We start from the raw sequence: 24,945 nt of genomic DNA, 5'->3' as shown, positions 1-24,945 counted from the left end.
TATGCCTCTCAGCTGTAGACAGCAGAGATCCCAGGTTTGCCAGTGTCGTAGAACACAGTACCATGATTTGGTACCAGATTCAGGCATCGGAATAAATGCTTGGACTACAAGTTCAGACTAAAATGTGAGGACTTTTTACGGACTAAAACTAGACTAAAATGTTTTTGAGTTTTCGTCAACTTAAGACTATAAAGGGTAGAAACAACTAAAATGTGACTAAAACTAAAAGGTATTTGATCTAAAGACTAAGACTGGGACCAAAATATAGAAATCACTGTCAAAATTAACACTACTGTTTTGAACACAAGTTTAAGAGATTTTTTTTTTCTTCGACCTAAAATACATCTGAAAAGTGCCACACTTTTGAATTTCATATCTTTTTGCGTCTTTTCCTTGCAGGAGACACGCAGGTGATGACTTTAAATTCAGTCGACCATGTTGTAGTTTAATATAGCATGACAGTAGCTTTTTTACTTTCATCAGTTGTATTTATGAACAAAGTATGATGCTTATATTATTAAGTAATGAAGATTATCTTTATGAACAAAACATGGAAGTTCCATAAACTTTTTATCGGACTCAGATATTATTTTCAGCAAAGATCCAAAAACCCAGTCAAAAATCCCATAGGCTCACAGCATGGGGGAACCCATGCGATGCTAACTTCCGTTTTTATGTTCTTACAAAATAATGTCATCACCGCACTACTACATTATCTTTGAACATACAGAAATCTAACTCCATAATTTTAGTGGCAAAAAAATCTTTTCTTGAGGATTTGTCAAAAATTACAATCGATTCTGTTCAGATGCCCCAGTTATCTTCGGATTTGAATCATTGGAGGATGAGATGGAGAGATGCACACTGAAGAAGGTGGAGGCCATTCTGGGGAACATGGATCATCCACTTCATATCTCCCTATATGACCAAAAAACAACAGTGGTGGACGGCTCCTCTCTCTTTGCTGCAGGACAGAAAGATATAGAAGATCTTTTATACCCTCAGCAATAAGACTATATAATTCTACCATAAACAGATGAGACTCCAGATAAGTGAATTTCCCTTCGGGAATAAATAAAGTTATTATTGTATTATTGTATTGTATTATTGTATTGTATTGTATCAACCACGAGCTTCGTGGGAGATTTTGTTGATGTAAAACTGAGTTGGAGAGATCACACTAAGTTTTCATTAAAGCTTAATTTATCCTTATCTTTCATACTGTAATTTAGTTTGGGCCAGAACTTTTCCTTCATCAGCTTATACAATTCCACCTTTCCTAAATCAGTATGTTAGGATGGCGACCTGATCACTCCTATGCCTCTTTGTTTCAGAAACTTAAGATTCTTAACCCTTAAAAGCCTGATACCTCAAATTATAGCCAGAAAAAATAAATAAATTAAATAGTTGTCATAAAATTTCACATATATCTTTGTGCATCAAATTTGATGCAATTTTTTGCAACACATTCAATGCATTAGACATTTCTGGCAATTGATAATCCACCAGAGGTCATTTTTGTCATTCATAAGATTGTATTCAGAAGGTTTTTAAATAAATGATTGACCCTGTTGATTAGACGGGTGTCTTACAAAATCGTGTATCAAATATGATACAGTAGACTTTAAGGCGTGACATAAATATTTCTCAAATATGTTTATTTTATTGCATCTTGTATGAAAAGAATATCTCAGAGCAATTCAAAAGATTTCTTAAACTTTCAGGTTCATTTTCACTCAACCTACAAGCTCTAGATCTTCATCCCCCTAAATGTTTGACAAGCAGAGGCCAGTTTTCCATATGATACGTTTTCCTGTCATTTTATATAGATTTTTAACTGTGAAAAAATAAAACTTTACTAAAGAAGACATGAAAGCATTAAAATAAGCATTTAAAAACTTATAAAATCATTTAATTCAGCCTTAGTTGAAAGAACAACAGAAAAGTATCAGAGTTGTTTAATATTTCATAAGCAAGAAGAGGTTTAAAAAAAAAAGTAGAATTTCAATATGTTTGGCGTTTTTTTATACTGCATGTTTATAATCGTACAATCTGATTTTTTCCCCATAAATCCACATTAGCTTAATGCAGGAGTTCCCCAACCTCCCCATCCGTGACCCCCAAAATAAGCGCCAGACACCAGAGTTAAAGCATATGATGTTGCACAAAGCATTATGTAGTAACACAAATTTGAAGGAGTTTTGTACACATTATTTTAAGTACAAATTCACTTCATAGTTATGGCTGTATTTTAATTGAACTTATTTTAAATATATATTTTACAACAATGGATCGCATAAACCACTTTAAATATTTTACATTTCTGTTTGTTTTTTGATAGTATCCCACAACCCCTCTTTAGTGTCTTGCAACCCCCCCCCCCCCCCCAGGGGTCCCAGCCCTCACTTTGGGAACCACTGACTTAAGGTACCAAAACTCCAAAAAGACATTTGTTTGATAGGGCGGGTGCACAGGACAGGATGAAGCAGTCAAAAATTGCAACCCCACCTCCTGCATGCTGTTAAAATTACATGAACGCATCGGCAACATTTTGGTGTTTTTGTGCAATCTTAAGCACTCAAAACAACCCTTGATGTTTGGCGCCTAGAACTTCTGTTTTGCTCCTTTGGTACCTAAACGGGAATCAGAATCATTTTATGTTTATGAGTTTCATATGAAAGTTAAAAATTCTGGGTCCCTGCAACCCCACTAAAAGGTCAAATAAAATAACTAGAAAAGCACTCGGAGAGCGCAGACCTCCGCCGTTAGCCCTAACTCCCAATAGTACAGAATCTTTTATAAAATTCTTGTATCAAGACGGTGATCCAGATAACTCCCAAAATCTAATCAGTTCTTCCTTATCCCATTTCTGACATTTCCTGAAAATTTCATCAAAATCCGTCCATAACTTTTTGAGTTATGTTGCCAACAAACTAACTTAAAACCCTGCCAATCACATAACCTCCTTGGCGGAAGTAATAAATGGGAAAAAGCTGCAAATATAACTAAACTTTGTAACTTCAATATTTCATTTAACAACTTTTTAAAAAAAGATGTTGCTCAGATAAATCATTTTGTGAGAATCAACACGTATGCAATTCTTTCCAGATTTTTTTGAGTGTTTTAAGACATACAATTTAATTTTTGGATCCTAATTTGAGCATTTTCAAACTGTAATGTCTGTCTTTCATGCTTTGCTCATATTAAAAGATGATATTCATATTCTACAGGACTTAAAGTTTCTGTTTTCAGGGGAAAAACTCACATCACACTTTGTAGGAGAGATGAGAGACATTTCCCTGCCGATGTGTGCCTTTTCTTTGTGTTAGTCATCCAAAGTGTCATATTCCACATGATTTGGAGCTCCTTATTAATAAGGTTTGTAATGAAACTCAGGGCAATATCATCAGTAATTACAGTCGCAGGAGTTGTACCACTGAACAGTGTAATTTGGGGAGCAAAGGTGAGGATATCACTTTTAATTAACTCAAATCATATATCTTCTTATTAACAATATATAAAACAAAGAAATCCAAGATTTCAGCTTAGTGTTTATTTGTACATGCAAATGATCCTTTTTAATATACAGGTGATATTATGCATCATAAATTTAGACTGCAGATAATTTCACTCTGATGATTCTACAACTGAGAGAAAGCAGCAAGGCAATATATACATATATTTACCATTCTTTTGTGGTAATTTCCTTTGTAAATATATTGTAAATATCACAATTTAATATTCATAATTATGTTCTATATGAGAATTTTACCAAGGAAATTACACCCAATAACCAAGTCTTGAATGGCAGATTAATAGATGCAAGACTTTCTTTACTTCTACTTTTAAAAAAAGAATAAAATAAATGACTCTACAGTAAACAGATTTTTTCATTTGGATATTAAATGTCCCCGCATATGTTATAAACTTTTAATAGACGTATAAACACATCTGTTAAAGCTCTGGTCTGCTGTAGTCCTTGTGATTATTAAAGTATGAAAAAAAGCAGAGCTGAAGAAAAAAAAAAAAAAAGTTTAGTCTACTTAACGTTAGCTGCTATGCTCCACTATGCTATGACTCATTTATCAGTGAAGCCATACAGCGCCTTATTTTTAATAACACAGTATTTCTTCCTGGCTCAGCCATTAACCGTGTCTGGCCAGCATGAAACTCACTGTACCATTTCACACACTTCCTTCTCCTCACAATTCAGCCTCAGTGCAGCATTTAAGTCCGCAGCAAAGACAAAGTCAGGAGGCCCTGTGAGTCTGTAACGACCCCTCGCAGAGCGGTGTCAAACGAGAGGCAGCACTGCTGATTTGCATGTGTCGTGTTTAACCAACAGTTTTCTGTCTGTACACCTTGTATGCATTATGGATGAGGCACAAGCTGAACAACAAGCTCTGCCTTTGTTCTGCCTGATGCTCCAGTTACATCACAGGAAAAGCCCCATGGTCCTGTGACGGCACTGACTGCATTAGATACAGAGCCGCTGGGCGAGGCGCTCTTTGGACCTGTTGCTCCTTCACTTGGTTTTACATTTATTTATGCAGTTTGTTTCATGGAGATGCAGACATGTAAACTTGCAAAGATACCAGCTGAGATATTCACTCTGATTTGCTCAATCCAAGCTTGTAAGATAATTGAATTACTGATCAGGAATATAAATAAAACTGTGGCAGTTATTCAACCATGTTGTCTTCTAGATGGATAAAGATTGATTCAAAGTCCAGAATAGTCAACTTTTTAGCTCTTGCTTGCGTGTGTCATTCCACTTTTTGGACTTGATGTCTGCAGATCAATTGATTAATTGGCTTTATGAGGCTCATGATTTGCCCCTCCATAAAAAGTGTGCCTTGACTGTTAACCTTTAGTGTTCAATTCATTCTCAAACTCAACAAACTTTCAACAGGTTTGAAACAAGCACTCTGAACCAGAGCTGAATCAGAAACATCTGAATGAGAGACAAGCTAAAGAGCTAGCTAGCTAGCTAGCTAGCTAGCAAATCAACTTTAGCAGCTGAACTAAACATGCTAACCAATGTATAATTGTTATATTTTTATTAATTTTACTATTTAATAGTGATGTATTCTTGTTTTGTGTTTTGCTTTTATACTGTGAAGCACTTTGGTCAACCGTGGTTGTTTTAAATGTGCTATATAAATAAAGTTGAATTGAATTGAACATTTAACTCTTTAAAACCAGAACAGAAAAAAATATTGATCTATACAGCTAATAAAAAAACAGTAAGCAGCCAGCAGTCACTCATAATTTACATACATTTTAGAAGCTCTGACCACTACAGTTGTTACCCCCTATCCAGCCTGCATGTGCTTCTGCATGATGTATCTTGGGAATGTTTACAGCACATAGTCAATTCTTAAAACTAGAGATGCACCAGTTGTGAAATTCTGTGCTGATACCGATTAGGTTAAACGAGTTAAATTCGTATATCAAGTTAACTGGCACAAGATTTTTCTGTCCATCCATCTTCTTCCGCTTATCCAGTACGGGTCGCGCTGGCAACAGGCGAAGCAAGAAAACCCAGACATCCCTCTCCCCCGCGACACTTTCCAGTTACTCGTGACAGATTCCAAGGTGCTCCCGGGCTAGATGGGCTATAATCCCTCCAGCGGGTTTTGGGTCTGCCTCGGGGTCTCCTCCAAGTAGGACCTGCTTGGAAGACCACAGCAAGGCGCCCAGGAGGCATCCTGGTCAGATGCCTGAAGCACCTCTACTGGCTCCTTCCAAGATTTATGAGTTGATTAAATTTATTACCTATCATTCTTTATAAACAAGGGCCTTAATTCCAGGTCAAATACTCTTAAAACTGTAATGAAATCTCCCACCACTAGTAGCCGCTGTGCTTCAGTTAATGGCTGCTGCCTTCATGCAAGAGATTTTCACTGAAATATCATCAGGCATAAATATGGGCATAGACATAATATCTCACCAACTGTGTTGGCCAGCTGCCGTGATGTCAACACGTTTGCGATATTGCCAGATGCAATATTGCCCCCACAAGCATTTACAAGTATACGAGGAACTTGGGAATATCTGAATAAAAGCATTTGTGTTTACTTTAACACAGACTTTGATCAATTGCTTTTGTGCTAAATGGTCCATATTCATGTAAATCGTAATAATGACATCCACTTGGACCAAAAAATGAATAAGGTGTGTTAATTTAAAAAACACTGTAATTGACAGTAAGCAGTGAATATGTATAAAATAATATTGACAGATACGTAGATAAAATAATGTCAGTTGTTTGTGTCCTTAGTGTCAGGTTAATGTGTTAAACTGTGTTTGTAAGAAGCCTGTCAATGTTTTTACATGTCTGCATGTGAGTCGGGTGTGTTAAGCGAAGCTAACAAGTGCTGCTGACAGTAAGGAGAGTAAAAATGTAGTGAATTTAGTTAATCTGGCATAAGCTACGGCCACAGTATAAAATAAACAAGTTTAATAAAGTCAAACTAACGTGGAAAACCTCTATCTTTCCATCCATCTGTCCATCCATCCATCAGCCAGTACAGCTCACAATATAGCTATAATCTATTTTAATCATACATGCTTTTTGTGCCGAAAAACTCACATATTCATTGTCTACTTGTATTGCCTTACATAGCAGATCGGACTCTGGCAATATTACGGTGGTGCTGACGTAGAGCTAGCCAGTTAATGAGGCGTCAATGTATATTATGTCTATGAATATGAGAAGCTTAGTGGTTAGCATGTTGTAGAAACAGCGTGGTATGGGAGTATTTTAAACTAGAAAAAAGGAAACCAAGTCGTATGTAGGCTGTCAGTTATACTTACATATAACTACTCGACTCAAGTGAAAAGAGGCCACATATCAAAGCACGATATTAACCTGCAAAGGGGAACAAATGCTGGCGGGGCTAGCTGCTAATTTTAGCCACGCTCTACATAGTATATCGGGCTCACATTATAGCCACTGACATAATGACTCTGTGATGAATTTGACTGTTTTCTTCGTATTTTATCCTCTTTAGACACAATTTAAATGGCCTTTAGCTGAATAAGGAAATAGGCCCCCGGGAACATCCGTAATACTGATGTTGAATTTAACTACTTAGCTGATTATTATGTCTTTTGGTACAACATTCCCACAATAGCAACATTTTCTCACATCTTCAGCCCTGAAACCAGATCAGACTTTGTCTAATGGGTCACCTCTTCTTTCTGACCAACTTCCTTTGCGAATCAGCAGGTGGAAAGAAGTATTAAAGGGATACAACACAAAAGACAAACATCTACTTCTGGCACTGGTTCATACCGGGTTACTTGCCAGTGGGCTGATGGCTATAAAGAGGGCTGACATCAGCCAATACAGATGTTGAACTAATGCATCGGTGCATCCCTACTTAATACTATGGTCTATAAAGCACCATCACTATACTTGCTATGATCCTTGTGTACACAACCTTGCTGAGTCACAACCCAGTATTGTGTTTTGGGTAACCCTGGTATAAAATTAGGAGAATGTCTAACTCATTTCCAGCACTGGACTTTCCCCTGGACATTTTCCTTTATCTCATTTTCTACATCTTTTCCATGACTTGAAAATTTGGCAGCTATTTTCCAGGTTTTCCAGGATGCATGGGGACCCTGCATAAATGCAACTGTGATGGATGCAGCCATTGCAGCAGCTGCCACATATGAAAAGCAAATTTAGCCTCTAAAGTTGCATTCAGGTGCTGCTCTGTAATTAAATGTGCTGCCTGCAGGGGAGCTCTGCATCTTTTTTACCACAGAATAGAGCTGCACAGGTTCGGTAAGCAGGTTTAAAGTTTGATTTGTTTAGATGAAGAGGACAGAATATTAATGTTTCATTTAGAAGTAGCAAAGCCACTTAATTTGGATATGAGTAAACATAAGGCAACATTTGAATCATCTTATCTGAGTTAACTTCCTTTTTGATTCTAATCCCTGACAGTGCATTTCTCTCTCCTCCTCTTCCTGTTTCTCCTTTCTGCTGTAACTATGAGTGTAACTGCCAGACTTTCTGTCTGTATATCAGGGACTCAAAGTTCTCTTTGTCTCCACTAGATTGCTTCATGTGAGAGGGGAAAAAAAACGAAACTCACTTTCGGCTAATGATTTTTCCTCCTTTTGAATGCTTGGAAAGTAATTCCCTATGAACTGCTCCAACCCCGGGCACAGTTAATTCATTGTTCTAGCTGACCTTTCACTAATTGAGCCTATAAAGCAGAGATGCCAACGTTACGTTTTTGTGTCTGTGTTCAAAGGATGCCGGTGTTTCCTGACATGGTGTAAAAGCTGTGATTTTCAGCATTTGAAGTGTTCAGGTTTCTGTTTGTTTTAATTTTGCTGCCTGAGCTGTATTGACCAATCAGCAGGCTTCTGTGTATACATGTAAACGACTCAGACGGGCAGAACATTGTATGTGCTGATGACAAACTAGCTCCCAACTTTAAACTTCAACCACAAATCTCAGATCCCTTCACCTCCTGAAACTCATCAGTAAAAATCAAACCAAACTTCCTTTTTTTTTTTTTTTAAACTGCAATTTAAAAGTTATTTCCTTTCGCTCTCAAGGTGAGGCCACAAAAGACTTTTTACAAATTTATATCATGACATTTTTATGTTTGACTAATTTAATTTCCCAGTTTTGAGAAAAACAATAAAAATTAGCTCCTTTTTTAGGCCTAAGCTGCTGAAGTAAGTCTGAGTAAAGTGACTAAAACCTACGTACATTCTACTATGGAAATACCAGATGAACAGAGATTTTGGGGATAACGTGGACAGAAATCACAACCACCACATGGAAAAGGAAGTCTTGCCTGCAGTAACCCCTGGTTTCACCACAAGTATGAAAAAATTCCCATCCCTTATCTGAGGCATAAAGTGTCTCAGACGGTAAAAGCAAAGATAGCTAAAGAATTCTGAGAATGAATAGAAGAGGTAAAGATCCCAAGTTCAAGTATTTTTTAGGACTAGCATCCGAAAGTTATGAGAATTAAGAACAATTTGAACTTATGCTGGTGAAATTTCCAAGTTTAAAGCAGTTTTATTTGATAAATCATAACCATAAACTGACAGCGTAGGATGTTTCCTGAAATGCCCTTAGTGCTCATATTTTTGATTGTGATAGGGATTTCTTGTGCCCAAGGGAAACTATAGTGTAGTATTTGACTTGATTCCCATATTATTCATTTAGTGGGGTTTCTATCCAAATATACTGCAAAATTAAAACAAATTTACAAACTCAGCTTAAAAACCCCCCAAAACAAATTGATTTAATTCCATCCACTTCTGTTATGTGCACCTCAACTGCCACCCCTAGCCAAGACCCACCCTAGTCTACTGGGTTAGTGGTCCCCAACTTTTTCTCCCACTTGGAAAAAGTGCACATCATTTTTAAGTTGTTTTTTTTTTTACTAACAAATTCCAGTATAATAGGCCTATTTACACTTGTTATTGACCAAAAATTGTCTGTGTAAACTATTCATTAGTATAACAGTGTATTAGGGCCACTCTAAAAAAAATAGAGGATCTGATAAGTCACAAAAAACCCTCAAAATTCTCAAGTTCAAAAAGTTGTTAATTAGAATTTCTGATATTAAGTCAAAAATCCAATCATCGCTGTTCCTACCACTGATTTTAGTTTGGTTTCTTGTACATTTTTGACTTTCCACTGTTGTAAATTCACAATTTTTAAATCTAAAGAATTTTAAGTTCCAATATAAAAATTAAAGACTGTATAGCTTCAAAAATATCAAATTCCCCCTACTTTCTTTTGACTGGTTTAATCAAAAAGAAATTTATTCTTCAAATTTTTTAATTTTTCAGGGTGGCTCTAGTATGCTACCGTACATTATTGTTATTGTTCATAATCATGGTTTAAAAAAAAAAATGTACATCTATTTCTGGCAACAGTGACAGCATGGCAGATAGGGTTCCGGGCCCCCTGAGATCTTTGGTGCCCCCTAAGGGGTGCCCAGACCCAATGCACTTGCTGACGCTAATCTGCCAACCACCAAACAGAAAAGCACGAGAGGAAGAAGCCCCAAGCAATATCACCAGATGAGTTGCCTATTGTAACAGTCTTATTAATAATCTGAAAACTAAATAAAGTTACTTCAGCACTTCTTTCCTCATCCATTTGTAAAAAGATGGAAATGGGAGATGGCGCTAAAATTCTCTGCTCACAAACAGAGCTGCTACCATGGCAGCCGAGAAGTACTGAACAGCTATTCACACAAGAAAAAACATCACCAGCTATGGCAGACCATGTCAGAAATAGAACAGTAGTGTGAACTGATGCCACACGGCCTGTCCAGGCATGTCTGGCCTCCACCGTTGTGGGTTTGTACATGGAAAGTATTGGGGGCTAGGCATGCACATCAGAAAGCGCCCATGTGTTTTGGGCTCTAGAGAAGCCCTGGGGGCCACATTAGACTATGTGATCTTTTTTGTCTTTAGCGATGGCACCATTTCAGACTATGCAACAAACATCTTGTCCTGTCCAGGGTGACAGGCAACACTACGACCAGCTATCCTATGTTGTCTTCACAACTGTCTGTGTGACTGTGAGCAAATTCACAGGTCATCTGGAAGGCAGGCAAGCCCTTTGTGTGATGCCAGCAGTCTTGTGCGATGTAAAGAAGACAATGAAAAACAAGAATGAGTGTGGAATCATGACTATTCATCAAGAAGAGGACTGGCTTTCCTTAACATAGAACTTTAGGTGATAACATGCCAAGAAATTAGCCCAGTTAGCCTAGCTATGCTAGTTTTGCATCTGTATCTCTTCTGCTTCTTGGCTGTAGAAAGCAGGGACCCCAGGTTTGGCAGGGTGCACTGAACATACTGTCATGATTTGGTACCAGATTTAGGCAAGAAAATAAATGCTTGGACTCAAAGTAAAGACTAAAATATGAGGACTTTTTATGGACTAGAACTAGACTAAAACGTTTTGAGTTTTTGTCGACTAAAACCAGACTAAAACCAAAAAGGGTAGAAATGACCAAAATGTGATAAAACTAAAAGACATTTAATCTAAAGACTAAGATTAAATATAAAGATAGCTGTCAAAATAACAGTGATTTATTCATTTTTCTCTTAAATCTGTAGCGTTACTCCTTGTTTTTTTTTTTAATGTATACATGCAATAGAAAATGTGAATTAAAATTGGCTGATGGATTCCCTTGTAATGTCAACACTAGTTTCTTTAAACTACGATCACAATAGTTCGCAAAACTTGGACAAAAGTTCCTCTCAATATTAAAGCCTTAACATTTCCACACAGTAAGTAAATGCTCCATAGTGATATTCAAAAAGCAGACACATAGATTATTTTAAGTCAGTGGAGTATAGACTAAAGCTGGCAATATTCCAAATATTCTGGATAAAATGCATATTTTAAACTCTTTGCCTACAAACTGTTTGGTTCTTGTGCACTTAGATTGCATTTTTTTAAACAGACAACATGGTTAGGTGACAGCACCTAATCCATTGCTTGTATTACATCCATCTATAGCTTTATAATCTACTGTCATCACTGTTTCCAGTCCTTATTGTTGCCATTACGCAGCACAAGTCCCTCCTGCAGCTGTTGACCTCGGCTGATTCCCCTGGCAATTAAAGATCACTCAGCATGGCTATGCAACTTCTCCCACACTCTCACCAAGCGGCTGATAGCATCTCACCGTGAAGAAGAGCGAGCAGAGGAGTATAATGTGTGTCTAAATGAGGGATCTCCAACTCTGATGTTTGATAGCGAGGCCTAGCGACCGTCTGCACGGGGCCTGCGTTACACGGCGGAGCTCGGCAGATGAACGGCGGAGTCTAAAAGCTCTTTGTGCCTCCAGGATCACCCCGACTCATTCTTATTCAGACATGATCAGAGGGGAGGCAGGCAACTGAGATTAGCTACAGATCAAAGGAGCTGCCTCGCGCCAGCACTCGTGTTTTGTAGATTTAGGCGGCCCCGGCGTACAGGCGTTGTACAGTGGCGGCAGAGCGTCATACTGTTTTCTGGCCTCCACTTTGCTCAGGGGGGTTGATGGAAAGAGAGCTTTCATACAGAAGGCTGGACTGAGGCTGGAAATCTTCCAGAATTAAATAATAAGGAGAATGAAAGGGAAAAATAAAAGTACTGTAACAATGAAACAAAGATGCATGCTCTCTCCACAGTGGAAACTGCTTCCATATGTCTCTTGGCTCAGTGATAATATGTTTAAAATGAAATGCACTTTCTACAGTTACATGTGGAGTAACTCAAGAACATATGGAAATGTGACGGACACTGAATAACCATGGAAAACAATTACTATCTAAACTTCTGCCATGCTTTCTGTCAGCAGCTGTTACAGAAAAGGCTTAGATGATACTATTCCAATAATGTATTGTAAATTTACTTCTGATTTGCACATAAACACCTGTGGAAAGCTAGAAATATATCACATTTATATCCTACTAGAAGCTATATAAGGAGAAAAAAGTAGTCACTAAATGAAACCTTAAAAAAACACTATTGCTACTTCAGATAGCATAAATGTACTTGGTTTTATACACACATTTAAGACAAATAAACCCACGGCTTCTCTTCATTTGAACAGCAACAATGACCCTTGCAGCAGAGTGTAAAGGTAAAATGACAGGATGAGGAGTTTCAAAGGCAGAGAGGCAACTGCGTAAAAGCGCTCACTGTCCTACAGAGAAAGAAAACAACGCGTTTCCTCAACTCTGCTGACCATCAAAGCCGTGGAATTCAGGGGCAGAAAAGCTAACAAGAGAGGACCAAGCGGTTCCTGTAAAGTGGGTCAAAGTTTTTCAGGTCCTGCCTGTTTGATACGAAAAGGACAAATGAGGGGCATGAGTAAATGCCTACATGCCTGCTTATATCTGTATGTTTAATTTCCTTTATTTAAGGCACAATAAATTAAACCAGAAATATATGTTGCCCTTAGTACAAGGATATCAAATTTAGGAATAATATTAATTCTCCTCTTATTTTGTCCAAAAGCTACATTTGAATAAAAAGTCAAAGGGAAAGTTTTCAACAGTTCGCCACTCATTAAAATCAAACAAAGCCTTCACTTCAGTATAAAATTCCTCTTGGTTGTTTTGGGATAAGAGCCCTTCAATAAAACCTTTTATTTGGTCAGGAATAAACCCTATCTGATTACTCAATAAGACCAAACTTCCTCAGAAGTTCGCCAAACATATCTTACTTAAACAGCAAACTGCGTGACACAGTGTAGAGTGCGTACGCCACTTAGGTAGCTACCTCGAGGGAGTGAGTCATTTCCAGAGCAAACAGTGTGTTAAGGCCACGCTCCTTTCTCCCACTGATAATTCCAGATTGTGCAACGAGATGTTCCGAGCAATTACCCTTTAAAGTACCAGTAACCTAAACTGACTGTAAAGAATTAGAAACAGGGTAACAGCACAATACACAGTTCCACTTAAGGGCTTTTTATTATTCGTCTTGCCGTGGAGGAATAAAAATGCAGACTGTTCAAAGTTAAACACACACAGAGCTCGAGGAGCCTCGATCTGTCAGAGTGCCACAGAGGTGATTGGCAACAGCTGGGACGTGACTCCTCCTTTGGTGAAGGCTTTCTCTGCTTACTGTTCTCTTTATCAAAAGCACAAAACTCAAATAAACACCTATGTTGCCATGTTCATACTAGTGTCAGTTTTCTGCACAATAAAGATAGCATTCATAGATTCAGCCAGGCTATAATGAGACAATTAGGCAATAGCACTTAAAATAAAGTTCAGAATAGTTAAAATTAAGCAGCTCAAGTACCAGAATTATGGCCTTAATCTGTTAAACATGTCATGACCCACTGTGCTGACTAGGTTTCGAATCCTGATGGAGATTTTTTTTAAACCGACAGAGTGAGATCCAGCAGAGAGAGGGGAAAAAGGTGTTTAGTGAAAACTCACCCGTGCCGTTTCTCTGCTTCACCAGGAAGTTACGCCCTTCAGTACCAGCTAAGGCCCAACTCTATCAAAAAAGTTTAAAAAAGAAAACAAAGGAGATTTTAATAAAAAGGAAATAAGAAATAAAACATCTAAAATCAATGTCCAGCATGTGATAAAGCCAGACCAGCTGGCTTTGAATAGAAACCCCCGATTTGGGTTGTGTGTTTGCCCCCCGATCTCTGTCTGAACTGAAACCAGGTCTGGTTCTTTCCAGCCACCCCCCCACTCCCTCTGTCCCAACTGAATCCACCTGTTCCCATCACTCCTGGGTAAATTTAGCCCATAAGGGATCAGTGCTCCCTTCAAACACACACACACATAGACGCACAGTAGACCTTTGTCAGCACTGGCATATATGCCCCCGGATTATTGCCCCTCCAAGAATGCTGCCATCCTCACGGTGGCTAAAAAAGACCCCCACCCCTCCCCCTTTCCTCACTTCACACATCCATGACACCAAACTGTATGGGCGACATTCCCTTTACAAGCATGTCCTTTTGAAACACATGTACGTGCTTCATAACCTACATTAATGTAATCTGCTTCAATCATACATAAATAATCCACTGGAAGAGATTAGCCAGAACTGATATCATCTAGATAAATGTCAAATGCCAGGTGCATTGGTATACACCTATAATTTACTAATTATAAGCTCATTTAGAGAAATATTTCTCAAATCCACCCACAGTCTTGTTTTTACAGGGAGCTGTAATGCTCAGGAAATGTCTTTTTATCCATTAATACCTGATAAAATCATACATGCACTTCCAAGAGCAAGGTTTCTGTTCCCCTAAGCCCATGGCATCCAGACTGTAAAACATTTCTCCTTCTAAATGATACATTTAGAAGAATTTTTGTATCAACACGCCTGAATCATAATATCCTCTGTAAATGTCTTCACATTACTCATTTAGTGGGGTTGGCACATGGTTAATTGCATTTTTTATTAAGTATTTCCCAGTAAAGGTCTCAAAGCTGATGCCCAAATGTAATGCACATAACAATAAATGATACTTCCAAATTAGTGTTTCCTATATCCTTTCAAATCAGCTAATTTTCTAGCATTAAACTTGATAATAAAAGGAAAGACAAGTGGAATATAGATTGGTATTTTCCCAGAAAACATCCAAAATAGGAAAACCACAGAGCAGATAAAACAGAGGTGTTCCCCTGATGATAGATAATCACACTGTTCTGAAAGTTAAATATCATTTCTATTGATCGGGGCTGGATTGTTTACATGTTTCTTGGCACAGACAATCAACTAATCTGTTTATTTTGGGGGTTTTCTGCCACAATGACTACCAGTACCGATATACGTTGAGTGATTACTGTCTGGTCTTTGTGATAATGTCACGAACTGGAAATCAGCGATCTTTGAGGCGTATGTATAGAAGTGGTTGATGCATGTAAGTGGGATTTCATTTGATTATAGCATCCCTAGGTAAGGCAGAGATTCAGCAAAGTAACTACATCTCACATGTTGACATCATGTGTCACCTATAAAAAGGTAAAAGATAATACACATAGAAAGTTAAAATCTGCCCTGTTTTGATGGCATTAAGCCCACTGTGTAAAGCTCAGGAACAGAGTAATTTGAGCTGGTCATCTACATATCTATCTGGACAGCACCTCAAATCTGAGTGCAAAGAGGTTGGATTCTTCCCCTTCAAGTCAGTATTTAGTAGATGCACCTTTGGCTGCAATCACAGTAATGAGTCTGTGTGGATAGGTCTCAGTCAGGCTTGCACATCTTGACATTGCAACTTGACTTGATTCTTCTTTGTCAAACTCCGCCAGGTTGCACAGGGATCAGGCATGAACCACCCTTTTCAAGTATAGCCACAAGTTCTCTATTGGATTAGGTCTGGACTTTGACACAGCCAGCCCAGAACATTCATCTTGTTGTCTTTAAACCATTTCTGTGTAGCTTTTGCTGTATACCTTGGGTCACTGTCTTGCTGTAAAATAAATCTTCTCCCAAGCCGTCTTCCTCTTGTAGATTGAATAAGCTTGTCCTCCAGGATTTTCCTGTATTTGCCACATTGATTTTACCTGCAACCTGTACAAGCTTTCTAGGGCCTGCTGCTGAAAAGCATCCCCACAGCATGATGCCGCCACCACCATGCTTCACAGTGGGGGATGGTGTGTTTGTGGTGATGTGCAGTGTTTGGTGTCTGCCATATATAGCAGCCAGTTTCCCACATGCCTTTTGGGGAACTCTAGTCAGGATTTAATACAAGTTTTTTTCAAAAGTGTCTTTCTCTATGCTGCTGTCCCATAAAGTTTTGACTGGTGAAGAACCGGTGCAACAGTTGTTGTATGTAGAGGCTCTCTCATCTCAGCTGCTGAAGCTTGTAACTCCTTCAGAGTCATTAGTGTCTTGGTGGCCTCTCTCACTAGTCTCCTTCTTGCACGGTCACTCAGTTTGTGAGGGCAGCCTGATCTAGACAGATTTTGCTAGATTCCTTCCATTTCTTTATGATGGAATTAACTAAACTCTGGGCGATGTTCAGTACCTTGGAATTTTTCTGTATCCATCCCCTGACTTGTACTTTTCAGTAACCTTTTCTCTGAGTTGCATGGAGTGTTCTTTTGTCTTCATGGTGTAATGGTAGCCAGGAATACTGATTAACCAGTGGCTGGACCTTAAAGCCACATGAGTCTTTATACTACAATCACTTGAGATACATTCAGTGCACTCAGGTGATCCTAATTTCAGTAACTGTGAGACTACTAGCACCAGTTGGCTGGACTTCTGTAGAATTAGGTCAGTCACTCTAAAGGGGGTGAATGTTTAGAAAATCCCTTATTTTTGCCTGGTGAGTGGGCATTCCGCTTTGTAATGTTACTCTGGAAGTACTATGTTGAGCAGAGGAGAAGAGCATGGCCGACTTTTCATGAATGTGACAGGGTCATGGAGGAGGAAAACAGACAGCTACATGACACACATGGTCTATAATACGGTCAACCTACGAGGCTACGGTACAGTCAGTAACTTCAGTACACCCTCTCCTAATCAAATTAAAGTGAGCCAGCTCCCAGGAGAATTTGCATTGTTAGTAACCTGCTCATTAAAAGTACATGTGTTCCTTTGCATGTTAGAGTGTGTCACTACAGAGGATGCAGCTGTGTGTCCGTGCCGTGGCTCACATCACTGTGGGCCATGCCGGTGGGGAAGCACAAAGCTTTCTGTCTGCTGGAAGGTGGCGCGCTCAACGTGAAACGTCCCATAGCGTCTCCTCTGAAAACTCCTTAGCTCTGTTTTATTTTCTCTCTTTATTTTTCTGTTGCTTTATCGTTAAATCATCAACAGAAAATTAAAGTAATTATTGTAATGAACACACTGACAGGTTTATATAACTCTGGGTGGATTTATGAGGGCTTTTATAACTGCTCTACAGTAGTATGGGGGCAACCCTGCAGCCTGGCTCAGAGCAGATGATTATGAGGCATTCATAAGGAAATGCCTCATATTTTTTTCTTTATGTTTATTTCTTTTTAGGTGATAATAATGCAGTATATTTAGTATAAGTGATGATTTCTGCTGAACTTTTGATGTGTCAAATCCAAAAGGATCATTTCTTTTTTCGCCCACAGTGCCGTGAATGGCGTGAGCTGACTTCAGCGTGTCCGCCCAGTCCTCCCGCTCCACACAAGGTTGCTCTGTGTGTGTTCAGCCTCGGAGAATGAGGGGAGGCCACGCCGCACAATCACCACTAAGCACATACCTTTCTGCCCCACAGCCCCACCAGCCCAGACACAAACCCAGGGGCTGTATGTTTATCAAGCGTCTCAGGGTAAGACTGCTGATTTAGGACCACTGCTAGGGTCCCCTTAAACCAGTGTTTTCATCACGAATCACTCCCGATGAAAAGGATTTGAAGCGCTGACTTAAAAATCAGCACTCAAAATCTGATATGCTTGATAAATAGCAGCCTTAACCCTTTGCATGCATGCAATAGAGTAACAAGGGTTGACCAAAGGAGCCCTCTGGAGCTCTGTCCTGATGAGCTCTGTTGGTTTTATAAGAGGCCCCCTGTGACAGGATCTGATAAAACACAGCAGGAGGAGGGTTTGACAGAGAGCAGGAGAGTACCAGAGAGAAAGATCGAGAGAGACAAGGACACAGAGAGCTTGAGAGCAAGAGAGCGAGCACACACCTCAATCCAAAAACAATATTTTGACTGAAACCTTACCCTCCCCATCTGGCTCTTTTGAAGGGTGGATTATGACTGGTGCCATGGCTAACTCTTTATCCCACACTGTTCCTTCTGTAAGTTCACTCTGACATTTTCCCCCAAAGGACACTTGTACAGGAAATATATGTGAGTCATGTGACTGCTGTCAGGCTTTCAGCACATAAATCATGCACCCGTATTTTTTAATTGATTGACTGTGAAATTAATATGAGTCATATAAAGGCGATACAGAGCACATTTTCTGGAATTAATGGAAATAAAGAAACATCTGATATGGCTCTTTCTAAACTTAAAGTCTTAGGGATTGAGAGTGGCAGCAAAATCTCGGCTTCTTTTCTCCCTGAGTGATTCAAAATTCAGCCTCAGGCGCCGTCTTAAAAGTGACGGGCGGTCCAATTGAAATGTCAGCCCCCTATCTGCAATTTAGGGGGAAACACTAAAGATATTAGCCAGAGAGTATAAAATAAAAGAGGATGACTTCTTGATTAGAGACTGAGTGCACTAGACCAAAGTCACAATATCAAAACTTAACCCTTCACACTTTAAGTTTTAATCAATGACGTCTGCTCCATCATTGAATTAATACTTTAAATCCCATTTACTCCCGGCATTGCTCTTTCAGTATTTTCACCCCTGTGTAAACCTCCATGGCTCAGAAGCTAATAGGAAGTGAGAAAAAGATGAACTTTCGATGCCATTTGAACTCATATGTACTGTGACATATTCAATAAAGCCATATTAACTCAGTGTGTGATCCTCGACTTTCTTTGAAAGCATGCCAAGCAAGAAATCGCCCATAACTGTATATTTCAAAGTGGGGCTATATTTAGCATCATGCATAAGGAGTCCATCCTTGGCCTGTTGAATCACAACATTTCATATTCTACCCAGATATATTTGTCCAGTCAGTGCTCAGAAGGAGCTTTGTAAAATAAATAACTTATTTTTAATGTAAATAGCCACTGTAGGTTATTATAGTGTAAGACAGTTCAGTGTTGTTATGAGAATATGTGTTTTTTGGCCTTACAATTGTGCCCCACAGGGGGTCCTGTTGGAATATGGGGTCCCAGGGCCAATGTGGCAAGCCATCAGGTTCCTGCATGGCCAAAGTGAGAGCTGTGTCCACATCTTAGGCACAAGGTCAGACACCTTCCCAATGCCTGTCGCAGTGTTAATTTTGACAGCTACTTTCTATTTTAGTCTAAGTATTTAGATTAAATGCTTTTTAGTTTCAGACAAGCTTTAGTCGACGAAAACTCAACAAATTTAGCCCAGTTTTAGTCAATGAAAAGTCCTCACATTTAAGTCTTTACCTTTGGTCCACTAGCCTTGCAAAGCAGATGGATACACGCGTTTCCTTGTTTCTCACTGGTGAATCCATCTTGCAAAGCTCCTGTCTGAACCGTTTGGGCCCGGTTAGAAAGTGACAGGACCAGCGACGAGGGGCAGTACTTTCGGACGGAAGTTGTGGTGTAAGCGAGCAGCTTAGCGTGGATACTGCTAAAGCCCCAGTTTTATCAGAACTTGACGACATTTCTTCATTTAAAGAAGAACAAAGAATAGCAGTGAGTCGTTTTCTTTTCAAAAACAACAAAAGTCATGTACTGACATGTCTATAGTTGCCATGGTTCACATTATTCCTTGGTGGCTGCGCACACGCACCTCAGTCGCGGCTATGTCACGTGTTTTGTTGCTCTGATTGGCCCGTAAAGATGTGACAGACAGATCGTTAATCCAATCACACTCCGAGTTTTTTTCAAAGCCTCTCCCCTTTCCCAAATGCTTAGTATTGAAGGTTTTGCAGATGGATGTATGAAAAAAGTTCATCTGGCATGTCAGGTTATTGGTCCACACCTTCATATTCTCTTGCCTGAATTTAGTACCGAATCATGTTAGTGTGTTCTATGCACTTTGCCAAACCTAGGATTTCAGCTTTCTACAGCTAAGAGGCAGAGGAGCTACAGACGTGTTGTGTTTCAACAATTTTATCCACAGTGGAGAAATACTATGGATTTGAATATCCGACAAAAGCTAAATTACATTTTAGTCATCTTGACAGTTCTTTTTTTTTTTAAAGATTTATTTTTGATATTTTTGCCTTTATTTGATAGGACAGTGGATAGAGTCGGAAACAGGGAAGAGAGCGGGGGGGGAGCGACTACTGGCACGCCAAGTCACCTGTACAATTCTAAACTTACTTTTTGTCGAAGTTTAAGTCATCAAAGAGCTATTTTTGGTTAGTCTTAGTCTCAACTTTCTCACTGAAAAAGGTAGTCAACATTATTCGTCATAGTTTTAGTTGAACAAACTAAAACTGGCAGGTTGGCCCCACCAGTGCTGCCCCTTATCTCCGATTCTGTATGTGATTTTCATGGACTCGAGCACAGGAGGGTTTTCAGCTTGGTGACCTCAGAATTCCATCTCTGCTTTTTGCAGATGATGTGGTTCTGTTGACTTCTTTAGCGGGGGACCTCCAGCAGGCACTGGGGCGGTTTGTAGCTGAGTGTGAAGTGGCTGGTATGAGGTTCAATACCTCCAAGGCCATGGTTCTCTGCAGCAAAACGGAGCAGTGAATGAGTCTTTGCCCCAAGTGAAGGAGTTCAAGCATCTCGGGGTCTTGTTCACAAGTGAAGGTAGAATGGACAGGCGTATTGGTGATGAATCAGCAGTATTGCAGACATTGTACTGGACCACTGTGGTGAAAAAGGAGCTCAGCTGAACGGTAAAGCTCTCAATTTACCAGTCGATCTTCATTCTAACCTTTACCTATGGTCATGAGCTCTAGGTAATTACCAAAAGTATGAGATTACAGGTTCAAGCAGACGAAATGAGATTCCTCTGGAGGGTGGTTAGGCTTGGTCTGAGAGATAGGGTGAGGTCATTCTCTGACATTCAGATCTAGCTGCTGTACCATCGCCTCAAAAGGAGCAAGTTGAGGTGGTTCAGGCATTTGATTAGGACGCCTCCTGGTCGCCTCCCTGTGGAGGTCTTCCAGGTGCATCCAACTGGGAGGAGACCCCAGGGTAGACCCAGGACTCACTGGAGGATTATATATCTCATCTGGGATGGGAACACCTTGGAATCCCCAGGAAGAGCTGGAAAATGTCTCTGGGGAGAGGGATGTCTGGGCTGACTTGTTTCACCTGCTGCCACTGTGACCTGGCCCTGGACAAGTGGAAGAACATGGATGGATTGATGTGTACAATGTTATTTCACTCTTATGCCTGTTCAGCACTCTCATGTTTCATGGTTTTTGTCCATATGGTGAACATATTTACTCTCCACATGAACATTTTTAAATTACTTTAATATCTTACTTTCTGCTTTTTCAGATTTACTGTTTTTACTTTGTCAAAATCTCTGCATATAAAAAAACCTCACATCACGCAGTGTAATTTGTCATATTAGGAGGCTTTTGTCAAGTAAGAAGTTAAGTGTGGTGATATCTGGGTAAAACTGTATGACTGCTTTGGCACATGGATAATGTGCTTTACTCTCTGACATTCTGATGACACAAACCTGTAACAGTAGCTGGTGTCTGATGTGAAAAAGTAAAGTGAAAGAGCCTCCAGCCCACAGCAGACCAAAGCCTGAGGGAGCACAGTGCTCTGGTGCCCAGGGAAAACAACGTCTCTGACCAGAGGTTTAGGGTGTTGCCTGGCTCCTCTGTCAACTGCATTTAACATGACAGAACACAACTCTGAGTCAGACCACATAGATAGACAACTTCTGACTATGTCAGGGGAAAAAGTGATATGTCAGTTGTTTCATTGTGGCAAAGCCTGTACCGCTGCCACGCATGCAAGCAAGTGGAAGTTTAACAACTTTAAGATATACTGCAAGACATTTTCAAAAGTCATAGCTGAACATTTCTATACAAAAGAGAAGCACTTATAAGCATTTAGTAAATGACTGATTGACACAGTGTGGCTCTCTCTTTATAACCACTGTTGTTGAAATTGAAAAGGTTGTAAGGATTCAGGACTGGAGGGGCTAATCTGGAGAACTGAGAGAATTGGTCAGGTCAGGTTGGTTTTAAGGGCCTGGAGGGCCAGTGTATAACAGGCTGCACTGGCAAGGGATCGACACAGGCAGGAGCAGTCACTGGGTCCATCCAAATAGTCCCTTTTGCTTAGGAGGATTCCTAACTGAGTGAAACGACCCAGAACTGTTTTAGTGTCAGCCATGATAAGGGTTGTTTGAACTCTCTAAATGATAAGGAAAGGAGCTTAATTACTTCCTTTATTAACTCCTTTTGCATAGGAAACACTGGGCTATCCTTATGGAACGAGAGGAGAAAAGACAGCCCACAATTCTTTGCATCAGCTTTATTTAAAGGGATGCGCCTGTTGACCCAGAGTGATAGATGCACATTTGGTCGTCCATCAACAGTAAATTGTAGTTTTTACACGTCACAGATGTAACAACTGCTTAAAATAAGTGCGGTCAGATTCCTTTATCGCTGTGGTTCTCTTCTCATATCCTCTTCTCCACTCACACCTTTCCTTGACCCTTTGGCATTTATTTTTTATCAAGGTTAAGGTCTTCCTGCATCTCTGGACACCCAACCTGTGTACTTGGTCAGGAAGGGCTGTCTGTGTTTGCCTAACTGAAGACACCACCGTAACATTGATTCCATGCTTACCTACAAAATGGTTTATCCCTCCATCCCAAGACAGTCAAGACAATAATAAAGAGCAGAAGATGTATAATATAACAAGAACAAAGCTGGCAAAAACGTTAGACAAAAAAATTGAATGCTTTAGAAGCTGATGCCTCCAAACTTGCAAAACTTTTTTATTAAACTTACAGCTGGATCTAAATGCACCAGGCGGAGATGACCCTTGTCAGATGCTTTTTAACTTTTTAATCCAACTATCTCCACAACAGGTAGACAACAGTAGACACCGCTGTTGCCACCAAAATTATAGCATCCTATATAATTATAGGATTAATCTACATACACTCTGTAAGTCTCCACCCAATGTATTTTCGTTTTTTTGTTCGTCCTGTTATATTTTTTTGTTGTGATTAAGTTTGATTGTATTGTTGTTGATAATTATATGCAAAAAGGCTTTTAAATGCTGTACTTACTGGGGCAAAGATGGCAGAGCAGTTAGGCCGTGCCCCATTTGTGCGGGCAGCTCTGGTTCAAGTCCAGCCTGCTGCTCCTTTCCTGCATATTTCTCCCCCATGCTCTCATCTCAGTTTCCTGACTCAATCCACTGTCCTCTTCTCTAAATAAAGGCATTAAAAGCCCCAACATATATTCAAAACAGCTGTATTTACCTAAAATTATGTTCATACAGTTTCATATACCACAGTTCAAGAGAATAAGGTAAGAAAAAAAACTTTTGCATCTGCTAAGGATATAAATTTTTGCCTTATTTTCCTGAAAAACTGCACTTACATGAGTGTTATTACAGAATTTATGATTTTCCTAGATTGCTCGAGTACTTTCCTTTCTTATATTTTATGATAACAATAAATACATTTTCATTTTAAAGGCCAATCACCATTGGTTTGGCAATACATCAAGAAAGACAATCATTTAAATAACTACATAAATCATTTCAAGAGCATCAATGGATGCAATCTAGGTCTGAATACTGCTTAATGAGGCAGGGCATCCTTGTGTTAGACCTTCCACTCTTGCATCTCCATCTGATTTTTATTTATATTTCTGATTTATATTTCAGAGCACTATGTGGTATTTCTCAAATTAGCATCTTCATTAAAAGGTGTCTTGTTTCTTCCATTAGATGCTGTCATGGCGGCAGTGTTGTAATCTGTCTGATGTAAATCTCTTGGTTAGGGACTCTGCAGGGCTTATACACATGCCTGTCAGCCAAGACACATGCACACTTGCACATCCTGATAAACGAACACGGGCGAACACCTACGTAGGCGTTCATAAAGAGCCATACAGTGAGTGCATGCACGCATATACATCACATGCTGACGCTGTATGCATACAGGCGCTTAGAAAAAGAGAGAGCAGGACTTGTCATCCACCTGTCAGGAGCAGTAATCATTTCAGGGTGTTTTCTCTAGGTGGTCTGTGCCATACGCCCTCCATGTTGAACACTGGAGAATAATCATTTAAACGTCTCCCAATCAGCCCTTTTGCCATCTTCAATTACACCTTTCCACCCTTACATTTGTATAATTTTCTAATCGAGGCGAGGCGTGGGGCTGTCAAATGTGCCAGGGAGAGCAGCAAAGCAGCGCCAGAGACTGACAGATGGATCCACCGAGACAGAGAGGCCTGTTTCTGGATCTTCCATATGCCCTGGCACTGCTGGTGGATTATGATCACATCCTGCTGGATTTTCTCTTCCATTATTGGAGGTACTAGTGGTTGTTCTCCTTCTGTTAACAACCATGTATTTCCCTTAACAATAAAAGCAAAACGAGGGTACAAGCCTTCTAGGAAACAATGCTCAGAGGAAAATGTAGCATGTTATCAAATTTGCACAAAATATAGAGGTTTTAAAGGGGTTTAACTTTACACAGGTTGTCTTGTTAGTCCAACCTAAGCACTTCTGTGTAATTACTTGTTCTTGGAGAACCTGGGATTCTGCTAAGAAATGATTTTTCTGTCATTTCCCACGTCTAAAACTCACTACTTTTGCCACGGCCAGGGTAAAAGCATTTTGAAAGGGCAGCTCTTGGTTGAACTTAGATCCTTGTAGTTCTGCTTTGAGAAGATGGAGGTGGAGTGCTGGTATAACTCTGAGTTGTGAAGCCATTACAG

At 39.6% G+C, this 24,945-nt stretch overlaps 1 protein-coding gene across 6 annotated transcripts in view; it reads right to left on the bottom strand.

Moving 5' to 3' along the window:
* mef2cb (myocyte enhancer factor 2cb) overlaps positions 1 to 14,157 on the bottom strand; it is a 94,869-nt gene extending 80,712 nt beyond the window's left edge. For all 6 annotated transcript variants that reach the window (XM_041787166.1, XM_041787170.1, XM_041787171.1 and 3 more), the window contains exon 1: positions 13,945 to 14,157. The gene's annotated coding sequence lies outside the window, so the exon portion shown is untranslated. The remainder of the gene's footprint in view (positions 1 to 13,944) is intronic.
* Positions 14,158 to 24,945: the final 10,788 nt, after the last annotated feature.

This window comes from Cheilinus undulatus, linkage group 5 (assembly GCF_018320785.1).
Source record: "Cheilinus undulatus linkage group 5, ASM1832078v1, whole genome shotgun sequence".
Taxonomy (NCBI): domain Eukaryota; kingdom Metazoa; phylum Chordata; class Actinopteri; order Labriformes; family Labridae; genus Cheilinus; species Cheilinus undulatus.
Note: the sequence above shows the minus strand (reverse complement) of the source record. Positions and strands in the feature narration are given on the sequence as shown.